Below are 14,961 nucleotides of genomic sequence, written 5' to 3' on the forward strand. Positions count from 1 at the left end.
AGGGTAAAGGATCATGCTAAAGCTTCAACTGTGGTTCGTAAAAGCAATATTAGAACTTATACACCTCCTGAGCAAGTTAAAATTGAACCTAATATTGCTATTGTTAAAGATCTCTTGGCTGATAATATCGATGGGCATGTTATTTATTTCTGTGATGAAACTGCTAGAATTGCTAAGCCCGGTGTCAAAGATAAACATAGACCTGTTGTAGGCATGCCTATTATTTCTGTTAAAATAGGAGATCATTGTTATCATGGCTTGTGTGATATGGGTGCTAGTGCTAGTGCAATACCTGTTTCCTTATACAAAGAAATTATGCATGATATTGCACCTGCTGAGATAGAAGATATTGATGTTACCATTAAGCTTGCCAATAGAGATACTATTTCACCAATTGGGATTGTTAGAGATGTTGAAGTCTTGTGTGGGAAAGCTAAATATCCTGCTGATTTTCATGTTCTTGGTTCCCCACAAGATAGCTTTTGTCCCATTATATTTGGAAGACCCTTCTTGAATACTGTTAATGCTAAGATAGACTGCAAGAAGGATATTGTTACTATTGGTTTAGATGATATGTCTCACGAGTTTAATTTTTCCAAATTTTGTAGACAACCTCATGATGAGGAATTGCCTAGTAAAGATGAAATTATTGGTCTTGCTTCTATTGCCGTACCTCCTAATGGTCCTTTAGAACAATATTTGCTAGACCATGAAAATGATATGTTTATGAATAAAAGAAGGGAAATAGATGAAGTATTCTTTAAACAGGGACCTATTCTGAAACACAACTTTCCTGTTGAAATCCTAGGGGATCCTCCTGCACCCAAGGGTGATCCCGTGTTTGAGCTTAAACCATTACCTGATACTCTTAAATATGCTTATCTTGATGAAAAGAAGATATATCATGTTATTATTAGTGCTAACCTTTCAGAGCATGAAGAAAAGAAATTATTGAAAACTCTGAAGAAGCACCATGCTGCTATTGGATATACTCTTGATGATCTTAAGGGCATTAGTCCCACTCTATGTCAACACAAAATAAATTTGGAGAAAGATGCCAAACCAGTTATTGATCACCAATGACGGCTAAATTCGAAGATGAACGAAGTGGTAAGAAAGGAAATACTAAAGCTCCTTGAGGCAGGTATTATTTATCCCGTTGCTGATAGTCAGTGGGTAAGTCCTGCCCATTGTGTCCCTAAGAAGGGAGGTATTACTGTCGTTCCTAATGATAAAGATGAATTGGTCCCGCAAAGAATTATTACAGGTTATAGGATGGTAATTGATTTTCGCAAATTAAATAAGGATACTAAAAAGATCATTACCCCTTACCTTTTATTGATCAAATACTAGAAAGATTATCCAAACATACACATTTTTGCTTTCTAGATGGTTATTCTGGTTTCTCTCAAATACCTGTGTCAGCTGATGATCAAGAAAATACCACTTTTACTTGTCCTTTCGGTACTTTTGTTTATAGACGTATGCCTTTTGGTTTATGTAATGCACCTACTACCTTTCAAAGATGCATGATGGCTATATTCTCTGACTGTTGTGAAAATATTTGTGAGGTTTTCATGGACGATTTCTTCGTTTATGGATCCTCTTTTGATGATTGCTTGAGCAACCTTGATCGAGTTTTGCAGAGATGTGAAGAAACTAATCTTGTCTTGAATTGGGAGAAGTGCCACTTTATGGTTAATGAAGGTATTGTCTTGGGGCATAAAATTTCTGAAAGAGGTATTAAAGTGGATAAAGCTAAAGTTTATGCTATCGAAAAGATGCTGTGTCCTAAGGACATCAAAGGTATAAGAAGTTTTCTTGGTCATGCCGGTTTTTATAGGAGGTTCATTAAGGACTTCTCAAAAATTTCTCGGCCTCTGACTAATCTCTTACAAAAAGATATACCTTTTGTCTTTGATGATGATTGTGTAGAAGCATTTGAAATACTTAAGAAAGCATTAATTTCTGCACCTATCGTTGAGCCAACTGATTGGAATTTACCCTTTGAAATCATGTGTGATGCTAGTGATTATGTTGTAGGTGTTGTTCTAGGGCAAAGAGTTGATAAAAAATTAAATGTCATTCAATATGCTAGTAAAACTCTAGACAATGCCCAGAGAAATTGTGCTACTACTGAAAAAGAATTCTTAGCAGTTGTATTTGCTTGTGATAAGTTCAGACCTTATATTGTTGATTCTAAAGTAACTATTCACACTGATCATGCTGCTATTAAATATCTTATGGAAAAGAAAGATGCTAAACCAAGACTTATTAGATGGGTTCTCTTGCTACAAGAATTTGATTTGCATATTATTGATAGAAAGGGAGTTGAGAACCCCGTTGCAGACAACTTGTCTAGGTTAGAAAATGTTCTTGTTGACCCACTACCTATTGATGATAGCTTTCCTGATGAACAACTGAATGTCATAAATGCTTCTCGTACTGCTCCATGGTATGCTGATTATGCCAATTACATTGTTGCTAAATTTATACCACCTAGTTTCACATACCAGCAAAAGAAAAAGTTTTTCTATGATTTAAGACATTACATATGGGATGACCCACATCTTTATAAAGAAGGAGTAGATGGTGTTATTAGGCGTTGTGTACCTGAGCATGAACATGAACATATCCTACGCAAGTGTCACACCGAGGCTTATGGAGGGCACCACACTGGAGATAGAACTGCACATAAGGTATTGCAATCGTGTTTTTATTGGCCCAGTCTCTTCAAAGATGCCCGTAAGTTTGTCTTATCTTGTGATGAATGTCAAAGAATTGGTAATATTAGTAGACGTCAAGAAATGCCTATGAATTATTTACTTGTTATTGAACCATTTGATGTTTGGGGCTTTGATTATATGGGACCGTTTCCTGCCTCTAATGGGTATACACATATGTTAGTTGCTGTTGATTACGTCACTAAGTGGGTAGAAGCTATCCAACAATCATAACACCTCTATTAAGATGCTTAAAGAAGTTAGTTTTCCGAGGTTTGGAGTCCCTAGGTATTTAATGACTGATGGTGGTTCACATTTCATTCATGGTGCTTTTCATAAAATGCTTGCTAAGTATGATGTTAATCACAGAATTGCATCTCCATATCACCCAGAGTCTAGTGGTCAAGTAGAATTGAGTAATAGAGAACTCAAATTAATTTTGCAAAAGACTGTTAATAGATCTAGAAAGAATTGGTCCAAGAAATTTGATGATGCATTATGGGCCTATAGAACTGCATATAAAAATCCTATGTTTATGTCCCCGTATAAAATGGTTTATGGAAAAGCATGTCACTTACCTCTCGAACTAGAACATAAGGCATATTGGGCTATTAAAGAGCTCAATTATGATTTCAAACTTGCCGGTGAGAAGAGGTTATTTGACATTAGCTCACTTGATGAATGGAGAACCCAAGCCTATGAGAATGCCAAGTTGTTTAAAGAAAAAGTTAAAAGATGGCATGACAAAAGGATACAAAAGCATGAGTTTAATGTAGGTGACTATGTGTTGCTATTCAACTCTCGTTTAAGATTTTTTGCAGGAAAACTTCTCTCTAAATGGGAGGGTCCTTACGTTATTGAGGAGGTCTATCGTTCCGGTGCCATAAAATCAACAACTTCGAAGGCACGGACCCGAAGGTGGTGAACGGTGAAAGAATTAAATATTATATCTCAGGTAATCCTATAAATGTTGAAACCAATATTATTGAAACCTTAACCCCGGAGGAATACATAAGGGGCACTTTCCAGAACGTTTCAGACTCCGAAAAGGAATAGGTACGTGGTACGGTAAGTAAACCGACTCCAAAACAGTTCTAATGGCAATTTTTCTCCGTTTTGGAATATTTAGAAAAATAGGAAAATAAGGAGCAGTCCGGGAGGGACACGAGGCTTCCAAGAGGGTGGGAGGCGCGCCCTACCCCCTGGGCGCGCCCCCTTGCCTCGTGGGCACCTCGTGCGCTCTTCGGACTCCGTTTTCTTGCACGATACTTATTTTGGTCGGTAAAAATTCATTATATAATCTCCCGACGGTTTTGACTCCTGTATCACGCAAATATCCTCTGTTCTTGTTTCGAGTTGTTTTCTGTCAGGGTTGTCAAGGCCAGGCATCATGTCGTCCTCCTCCTCCAACAATGGTGACAACGATGCTTGGCTAATGAAGATAGAGCTGAAGAGGGAAGAACCCATGGAGATCAACAAGGATGATGGGATCAAGAAGACTATGGAAGATCAAGCTCCGGCAGCAGAAGAAGAAGACACCCTTCCACCTCTCTTCACCTCAATTGAGATTGAAGCTTTCAAGATGATTGAGTTAGCTCGTATACAAAACAAGTATCTCACACGTGAAAATATTTTGTTGAAGGATCATATCGTCGCACTCAAGGGCATTATCCGTAAGATGGAGGATCTCTTACGCTCGATGTGCGACTATCCATCATTGCCACCACCCTCTTCACCGGCAAAGGAGATCTAATCACATGGGTATGGGCACTCCCCTTGGCAACTGCCAAGCTTGGAGGTGCCCCGGTATCGTATCACCATCACACTCCTATCTTTACCCTTTTTCGTAGTTCCATCCTTTTGGTAATATCTTGATCTAGTAGAATAAAGTTTTAGTATGATCTAGTTGCGAGTTTTGCTTTATGATCCCTCTATGTAATCGAGTCCGTGAGCTATATATAATAAATATTAGTGTTGAGATCATATTGATCTTATGAAGAGTAATGACTTCACATATAAAGAGTATGATGATTAAAAGTTGTTGAGAGTTGACAAGCATAGTTTTGGTCATCTTTGCAATCAATAGGAAGTAATAAAGAAAGAGAGGTTTCACATACAAATATACTATCTTGGACATCTTTTATGATTGTGAGCACTCATTAAAATATGACATGCTAAAGAGTTGATGTTCGACATGGAAGACAACGTAATGGGTTATGTTTCCTTATATCTGAGATAAAGTATATTGTCATGGATCATCCAACATGTTGAGTTTGCCTTTCTCCCTCATGCTAGCCAATTCCTTGCACCAAGTAGAGATACTACTTGTGCTTCCAAATACCCTTAAAACCAGTTTTGCCATGAGAGTCCACCATATCTACCTATGGATTGAGTAAGATCCTTCAAGTAAGTTGTCATCGGTGCAAGCAATAAAAATTGCTCTCTAAATATGTATGAATTATTAGTGTGGGAGAAAATAAGCTTTATACGATCTTGTGATGTGGAAGAAATAAAAGCGACGGACTGCATAATAAAGGTCCATATCACAAGTGGCAATATAAAGTGACATTCTTTTGCATTAAGATTTTGTGCATCCAACCCTGAAAGCGCATGACAACCTCTGCTTCCCTCTGCGAAGGGCCTATCTTTTACTTTTATCTTCTACCTTATGCAAGAGTCATGGTGATCTTCACCTTTCCTTTTTACATTTTATCCTTTGGTAAGCACATTGTGTTGGAATGATCCTGATATATATATATCCAATTGTATGTAAGTTAGCATGGACTATTATTGTTGACATTACCCTTGAGGTAAAAGGTTGGGAGGCGAAACTATAAGCCCCTATCTTTCTCTGTGTCCGATTAAAACTCCGTAACCACAAGTATTGCGTGAGTGTTAGCAATTGTGAAAGACTAAATGATAGTTGAGTATGTGGACTTGCTGAAAAGCTCTCACATTGACTCTTTCTGATGTTATGATAAATTGCAATTGCTTCAATGACTGAGATTATAGTTGTTAGTTCTCAATGAAGTTTCTGATTCACACTTGACATTGTGGATAGATTGTTACTTTATAATAAGAAATCATATGACAATATCCATATATGTTGTTGTTATAAGAATGATCATGATGCCCTCTGTTGGGGAACATAGTAATTTCAAAAAAATTCCTACGCACACGCAAGATCATGGTGATGCATAGCAACGAGAGGGGAGAGTGTTGTCCACATGCCCTCGTAGACCGAAAGCGGAAGCGTTATCACAACGCGGTTGATGTAGTCGTACGTCTTCACGATCCGACCGATCAAGTACCGAATGCACGGCACCTCCGAGTTCTACACACGTTCAGCTCGATGACGTCCCTCGAACTCCGATCCAGCTGAGTGTTGAGGGAGAGTTTCGTCAGCACGACGGCGTGGTGACGATGATGATGTTCCACTGACGCAGGGCTTCGCCTAAGCTCCGCAACGGTATTCTCGAGGTGTAATATGGTGGAGGGGGGCACCGCACACGGCTAAGAGATCTCAAGGATCAATTGTTGTTTCTATGGGGTGCCCCCCCGCCCCCGTATATAAAGGAGCAAGGGAGGAGGAGGCCGGCCCTAGGAGGGGGCGCACCAAGTGTGGAGTCCTACTAGGACTCCCTAGTCCTAGTAGGATTCCACCTCCCATATGGAATAGGAAAAGAGGAAGGGAAAAAGAGAAGGAAGGAAGGGGCGCCCCCCTTCCCTAGTCCAATTCGGACCAGACCAAGGGGAGGGGTGCGGCCACCCTTGAGGCCCTTTTCCTTCTTTCCCGTATGGCCCAATAAGGCCCAATACGTATTCCCGTAACTCTCCGGTACTCCAAAAAATACCTGAATCACTCGGAACCTTTCCGAAGTCTGAATATAGTCGTCCAATATATCGATTTTTACGTCTCGACCATTTCGAGACTCCTCGTCATATCCCCGATATCATCCGGGACTCCGAACTCCTTCGGTACATCAAAACTCAATAAAACTGTCATCGTAACGTTAAGCGTGCGGACCCTACGGGTTCGAGAACTATGTAGACATGACCGAGACACGTCTCCGGTCAATAACCAATAGCGGGACCTGGATGCCCATATTGGCTCCCACATATTCTACGAAGATCTTTATCGGTCAGACCGCATAACAACATACGTTGTTCCCTTTGTCACCGGTATGTTACTTGCCCGAGATTTGATCGTCGGTATCTCGATACCTAGTTCAATCTCGTTACCGGCAAGTCTATTTACTCGTTCCGTAACACATCATCCCGCAACTAACTCATTAGTCACAATGCTTGCAAGGCTTATAGTGATGTGCATTACCGAGTGGGCCCAGAGATACCTCTCCGACACGCGGAGTGACAAATCCTAATCTCGAAATACGCCAACCCAACAAGTACCTTTGGAGACACCTGTAGAGCACCTTTATAATCAACCATTTACGTTGTGACGTTTGGTAGCACACAAAGTGTTCCTCCGGTAAACGGGAGTTGCATAATCTCATAGTCATAGGAACATGTATAAGTCATGAAGAAAGCAATAGCAAGATAGTAAACGATCGAGTGCTAAGCTAACGGAATGGGTCAAGTCAATCACGTCATTCTTCTAATTAGGTGATCCCGTTAATCAAATGACAACTCATGTCTATGGCTAGGAAACATAACCATCTTTGATTAACGAGCTAGTCAAGTAGAGGCATACTAGTGACACTCTGTTTGTCTATGTATTCACACATGTATTATGTTTCCGGTTAATACAATTCTAGCATGAATAATAAACATTTATCATGATATAAGGAAATAAATAATAACTTTATTATTTCCTCTAGGGCATATTTCCTTCAGTCTCCCACTTGCACTAGAGTAAATAATCTAGTTCACATCGCCATGTGATTTAACATCAATAATTCACATCACCATGTGATTAACACCCATAGTTCACATCTCTATGTGACCAACACTCAAAGGGTTTACTAGTCAATAATCTAGTTCACATCGCTATGTGATTAACACCCAAAGAGTACTAAGGTGTGATCATGTTTTGATTGTGAGATAATTTTAGTCAACGGGTCTGTCACATTCAGATCCGTAAGTATTTTGCAAATGTCTATGTCTACAATGCTCTGCATGGAGCTACTCTAGCTAATTGCTCCCACTTTCAATATGTATCTAGACCGAGACTTAGAGTCATCTAGATTAGTGTCCAAACTTGCATCGACGTAACCTTTTACGACGAGCCTTTTGTCACTTCCATAATCGAGAAACGTATCCTTATTCCAGTAAGGATAATTTTGACCGCTGTTCAGTGATCTACTCCTATATCACTATTGTACTCCCTTGCCAAAATCAGTGTAGGGTATACAATAGATCTGGTACACAGCATGGCATATTTATGGAACCTATGGCCGAGGCATAGGGAATGACTTTCATTCTTTTTCTATCTTCTGCCATGGTCGGGTTTTGAGTCTTACTCAATTTCACACCTTGTAACACAGGCAAGAAACTCTTTCTTTGACTGTTCCATTTTGAACCACTTCAAAATCTTGTTAAGGTATGTACTCATTGAAAAAACTTATCAAGCGTCTTGATCTAGCTCTATAGATCTTGATGCTCAATATGTAAGCAGCTTCACCGAGGTCTTTCTTTGAAAAAATCCTTTCAAACACTCCTTTATGCTTTGCAAAATAATTCTACATTATTTCCGATCAACAATATGTCATTCACATATACTTATCAGAAATGCTGTAGTACTCCCACTCACTTTCTTGTAAATACAGGCTTCACCGCAAGTCTGTATAACACTATATCCTTTGATCAACTTATCAAAGTGTATATTCCAACTCCGAGATGCTTGCACCAGTCCATAGATGGATCGCTGGAGTTTGCATATTTTTGTTAGCACCTTTAGGATTGACAAAACCTTCTGGTTGCATCATATACAACTCTTCTCTAATAAATCCATTAAGGAATGCAGTTTTGTTTATCCATTTGTCATATTTCATAAAATGCGGCAATTGCTAACATGATTCAGACAGACTTAAGCATAGATACGAGTGAGAAACTCTCATCGTAGTCAACACCTTGAACTTGTCTAAAAACCTTTTTGCGACAATTCTAGCTTTGTAGATAGTAACACTACTATCAGCGTCCGTCTTCCTCTTGAAGATCCATTTATTTTCTATGGCTTGCCGATCATCGGGCAAGTCAACCAAAGTCCACACTTTGTTCTCATACCTGGATCTCATCTCAGATTTCATGGCCTCAAGCCATTTTGCGGAATCTGGGCTCACCATCGCTTCTTCATAGTTCGTAGGTTCGTCATGGTCTAGTAACATAACCTCCAGAACAGGATTACCGTACCACTCTGGTGCGGATCTTACTCTGGTTTACCTATGAGGTTTGGTAGTAACTTGATCTGAAGTTACATGATCATCATCATTAACTTCCTCACTAATTGGTGTAGGAGTCACAGGAACAGATTTCGGTGATGAACTACTTTCCAATAAGGGAGCAGGTACAGTTACCTCATCAAGTTCTACTTTCCTCCCACTCACTTCTTTCGAGAGAAAACTCCTTCTCTAGAAAGGATCCATTCTTAGCAACGAATGTCTTGCCTTCGGATCTGTGATAGAAGGTGTACCCAACTGTCTCCTTTGGGTATCCTATGAAGACACATTTCTCCGATTTGGGTTTGAGCTTACCAGGATGAAACTTTTTCACATAAGCATCGCAACCCCAAACTTTAAGAAACGACAACTTTGGTTTCTTGCCAAACCACAGTTCATAAGGCGTCGTCTCAACGGCTTTTGATGGTGCCCTATTTAATGTGAATGTAGCTGTCTCTAATGCATAACCCCAAAACGATAGTGGTAAATTGGTAAGAGACATCATAGATTACACTATATCCAATAAAGTACGGTTATGACGTTCGGACACACCATTATGCTGTGGTGTTCCAGGTGGCACGAATTTGTGAAACTATTCCACATTGTTTTAACTGAAGACCAAACTCGTAACTCAAATATTTTTCTCCGCGATCAAATCATAGAAACCTTATTTTCTCGTCACGATGATTTTCTACTTCACTCCAAAATTCTTTGAACTTTTCAAATGCTTCAGACTTATGTTTCATCAAGTAGATATTCCCATATCTGCTCAAATCATCTGTGAAGGTCAGAAAATAATGATACCTGCTACAGCCTCAATATTCATCGGACCACATACATCTGTATGTATGATTTCCAACAAATCTGTTGCTCTCTCCATAGTTCCGGAGAAAGGCGTTTTAGTCATCTTGCCCATGAGGCACGGTTCGCAAGCATCAAGTGATTCATAATCAAGTGATTCCAAAATCCCATCAGTATGGAGTTTCTTCATGCGCTTTACACCAATATGACCTAAACGGCAGTGCCACAAATAAGTTGCACTATCATTATTAACTTTGCATCTTTTGGCTTCAATATTATGAATATGTGTATCACTATGATCGAGATCCAACAAACCATTTTCGTTGGTGTGTATGACCATAGAAGGTTTTATTCATGTAAACAGAACAACAATTGTTCTCTAATTTAAATGAATAACCGTATTGCAATAAACATGATCAAATCATATTCATGCTCAACGCAAACACCAAATAACACTTATTTAATTTCAACACTAATCACGAAAGTACAGGGAGTGTGCGATGATGATCATATCAATCTTGGAACTACTTCCAACACACATCGTCACCTCGCCTTTTACTAGTCTCTGTTTATTCTGCAACTTCCGTTTCGAGTTACTACTCTTTAGCAACTGAACCAGTATCAATTACCGAGGGGTTGCTATAAACACTAGTAAAGTACACATCAATAATCTGTATATCACATATACCTTTGTTCACTTTGCCATCCTTCTTATCCACCAAATAGTTGGGGTAGTTCCGCTTCCAGTGACCAGTCCTTTTGCAGTAGAAGCACTTAGTCTCAGGCTTAGGACTAGACTTAGGCTTCTTCACTTGAGCAGCAACTTGCTTGCCGTTCTTTTTGAAGTTCCCCTTCTTCCCTTTGCCCTTTTCTTGAAACTAGTGGTCACGTCAACAGTCAACACTTGATGTTTTTCTTGATTTCTACCTTCGTCGATTTCAGCATCACGAAGAGTTCAGGAATTACTTTCGTCATCCCTTGCATACTATAGTTAATCACGAAGTTCTACTAACTTGGTGATGGTGACTAGAGAATTCTGTCAATCACTATTTTATCTGGAAGATAAACTCCCACTTGATTCAAGCGATTGTAGTACCTAGACAATCTGAGCACATGCTCACTAGTTGAGCGATTCTCCTCCACCTTTTAGCTATAGAACTTGTTGGAGACTTCATATCTCTCAACTTGGGTATTTGCTTGAAATATTAACTTCAACTCCTGGAACATCTCATATGGTCCATGACGTTCAAAACGTGTTTGAAGTCCCGATTCTAAGCCGTTAAGCATGGTGCACTAAACTATCAAGTAGTCATCATATTGAGCTAGCCAAACGGTCATAACGTCTGCATCTGCTCCTGCAATAGGTCTGTCACCTAGCGGTGCATCAAGGACATAATTTTTCTGTGCAGCAATGAGGATAATCCTCAGATCACGGATCCAATCCGCATCTTTGCTACTAACATCTTTCAACATAATTTTTCTCTAGGAACATATCAAAAATAAACACAGGGAAGCAACAACGCGAGCTATTGATCTACAACATAATTTGCAAAATACTATCAGGACTAAGTTCATGATAAATTTAAGTTCAATTAATCATATTACTTAAGAACTCCCACTTAGATAGACATCCCTCTAATCCTCTAAGTGATCACGTGATCCATATCAACTAAACCATGTCCAATCATCACGTGAGATGGAGTAGTTTCAATGGTGAACATCACTATGTTGATCATATCTACTATATGATTCACGCTCGACCTTTCGGTCTCCGTGTTCCGAGGCCATATCTGTTATATGCTAGGCTCGTCAAGTTTAACCTGAGTATTCCGCGTGTGCAACTGTTTTGCACCTGTTGTATTTGAACGTAGAGCCTATCACACCCGATCATCACGTGGTGTCTCAGCACGAAGAACTTTCGCAACGGTGCATACACAGGGAGAACACTTATACTTTGATAATTTAGTGAAGGATCATCTTATAATGCTACCGTCAAACAAAGCAAGATAAGATGCATAAAGGATTAACATCACATGCAATCAATATAAGTGATATGATATGGCCATCATCATCTTGTGCTTGTGATCTCCATCTCCGAAGCACCGTGCTTGTGATCTCCATCTCCGAAGCACCGTCATGATCACCATCGTCACCGGCGCGATACCTTGATCTCCATCGTAGCATCATTGTCGTCTCGTCAATCTTATGCTTCTACGACTATCGCTACCGCTTGGTGATAAAGTAAAGCATTACATGGCGATTGCATTGCGTACAATAAAACGACAACCATATGGCTCCTGCCTACCGATAACTCGGTTACAAAACATGATCATCTCATACAACAAATCATATCACATCATGTCTTGACCATATCACATCACAACATGCCCTGCAAAAAGAAGTTAGATGTCCTCTACTTTGTTGTTGCAAGTTTTACGTGGCTGCTATGGGCTTAGCAAGAACCGTTCTTACCTACGCATCAAAACCACAACGATAGTTTGTCAAGTTGGTGCTGTTTTAACCTTCGCAAGGACCGGGCGTAGCCACACTCGGTTCAACTAAAGTGAGAGAGACAGACACCCGCCAGTCACCTTTAAGCAACGAGTGCTCGCAACGGTGAAACCAGTCTCGCGTAAGCGTACGCGTAATGTCGGTCCGCGCCGCTTCATCTCACAATACCGCTGAACCAAAGTATGACATGCTGGTAAGCAGTATGACTTATATCGCCCACAACTCACTTGTGTTCTACTCGTGCATAGCATCAATGCATAAACCAGGCTCTGATACCACTGTTGGGGAACGTAGTAATTTCAAAAAAATTCCTACGCACACGCAAGATCATGGTGATGCATAGCAACGAGAGGGGAGAGTGTTGTCCACGTACCCTCGTAGACCGAAAGCGGAAGCGTTATCACAACGCGGTTGATGTAGTCGTATGTCTTCACGATCCGACCGATCAAGTACCGAATGCACGGCACCTCCGAGTTCTACACACGTTCAGCTCGATGACGTCCCTCGAACTCCGATCCAGCCGAGTGTTGAGGGAGAGTTTCGTCAGCACGACGGCGTGGTGACGATGATGATGTTCCACTGACGTAGGGCTTCGCCTAAGCTCCGCAACGGTATTCTCGAGGTGTAATATGGTGGAGGGGGGCACCGCACACGGCTAAGAGATCTCAAGGATCAATTGTTGTTTCTATGGGGTGCCCCCCTGCCCCCGTATATAAAGGAGCAAGGGAGGAGGAGGCCGGCCCTAGGAGGGGGCGCACCAAGTGTGGAGTCCTACTAGGACTCCCAAGTCCTAGTAGGATTCCACCTCCCATATGGAATAGGAAAAGAGGAAGGGAAAAAGAGAAGGAAGGAAGGGGGCGCCCCCCTTCGCTAGTCCAATTCGGACCAGACCAAAGGGAGGGGTGCGGCCACCCTTGAGGCCCTTTTCCTTCTTTCCCATATGGCCCAATAAGGCCCAATACGTATTCCCGTAACTCTCTGATACTCCGAAAAATACCTGAATCACTCGGAACCTTTCCGAAGTCCGAATATAGTCGTCCAATATATCAATTTTTACGTCTCGACCATTTCGAGACTCCTCGTCATATCCCCGATCTCATCCGGGACTCCGAACTCCTTCGGTACATCAAAACTCAATAAAACTGTCATCGTAACGTTAAGCGTGCGGACCCTACGGGTTCGAGAACTATGTAGACATGACCGAGACATGTCTCCGGTCAATAACCAATAGCGGGACCTGGATGCCCATATTGGCTCCGACATATTCTACGAAGATCTTTATTGGTCAGACCGCATAACAACATACGTTGTTCCCTTTGTCACCGGTATGTTACTTGCCCGAGATTTGATCGTCGGTATCTCGATACCTAGTTCAATCTCGTTACCGGCAAGTCTCTTTACTCGTTCCGTCACACATCATCCCGCAACTAACTCATTAGTCACAATGCTTGCAAGGCTTATAGTGATGTGCATTACCGAGTGGGCCCAGAGATACCTCTCCGACAATCGGAGTGACAAATCCTAATCTCGAAATACGCCAACCCAACAAGTACCTTTGGAGACACCTGTAGAGCACCTTTATAATCACCCATTTACGTTGTGACATTGGGTAGCACACAAAGTGTTCCTCCGGTAAACGGGAGTTGCATAATCTCATAGTCATAGGAACATGTATAAGTCATGAAGAAAGCAATAGCAACATACTAAACGATCGAGTGCTAAGCTAACGGAATGGGTCAAGTCAATCACGTCATTCTCCTAATGAGGTGATCCCGTTAATCAAATGACAACTCATGTCTATGGCTAGGAAACATAACCATCTTTGATTAACGAGCTAGTCAAGTAGAGGCATACTAGTGACACTCTGTTTGTCTATGTATTCACACATGTATTATGTTTCCGGTTAATACAATTCTAGCATGAATAATAAACATTTATGATGATATAAGGAAATAAATAATAACTTTATTATTGCCTCTAGGGCATATTTCCTTCACCCTCATGTCCGTATTTTATTTTATCGACACCTCTATCTCTAAACATGTTGACATATTTATCGTTATCGGTTTCCGCTTGAGGACAAGCGAGGTCTAAGCTTGGGGGAGTTGATACGTCCATTTTGCATCATGGTTTTATATCGATATTTATTGCATTATGGGCTGTTATTACACATTATGTCACAATACTTATGCCTATTCTCTCTTATTTTACAAGGTTTACATGAAGAGGGAGAATGCCGGCAGCTGGAATTCTGGGCTGGAAAAGGAGCAAATATTAGAGACCTATTCTGCACAACTCCAAAAGTCCTCAAACTCCACCGAAGTTATTTTTGGAAATAATAAAAAATACTGCGCAAAGAAAATACCAGAAGGGTCCCACACCCTGGCCACGAGGGTGGGGGCGCGCCCTCCTGCCTCGTGGGCCCCCTAGTGGCTCTTCGGTGCCCATCTTCTGCTATATGAAGTCTTTTGTCCGAGAAAAAAATCATAAGCAAGCTTTTGGGACGAGACTCCGCCACCACGAGGCGGAAC

The sequence above is a fragment of the Triticum aestivum genome, chromosome 3D (assembly GCF_018294505.1).
Source record: "Triticum aestivum cultivar Chinese Spring chromosome 3D, IWGSC CS RefSeq v2.1, whole genome shotgun sequence".
NCBI lineage: Eukaryota > Viridiplantae > Streptophyta > Magnoliopsida > Poales > Poaceae > Triticum > Triticum aestivum.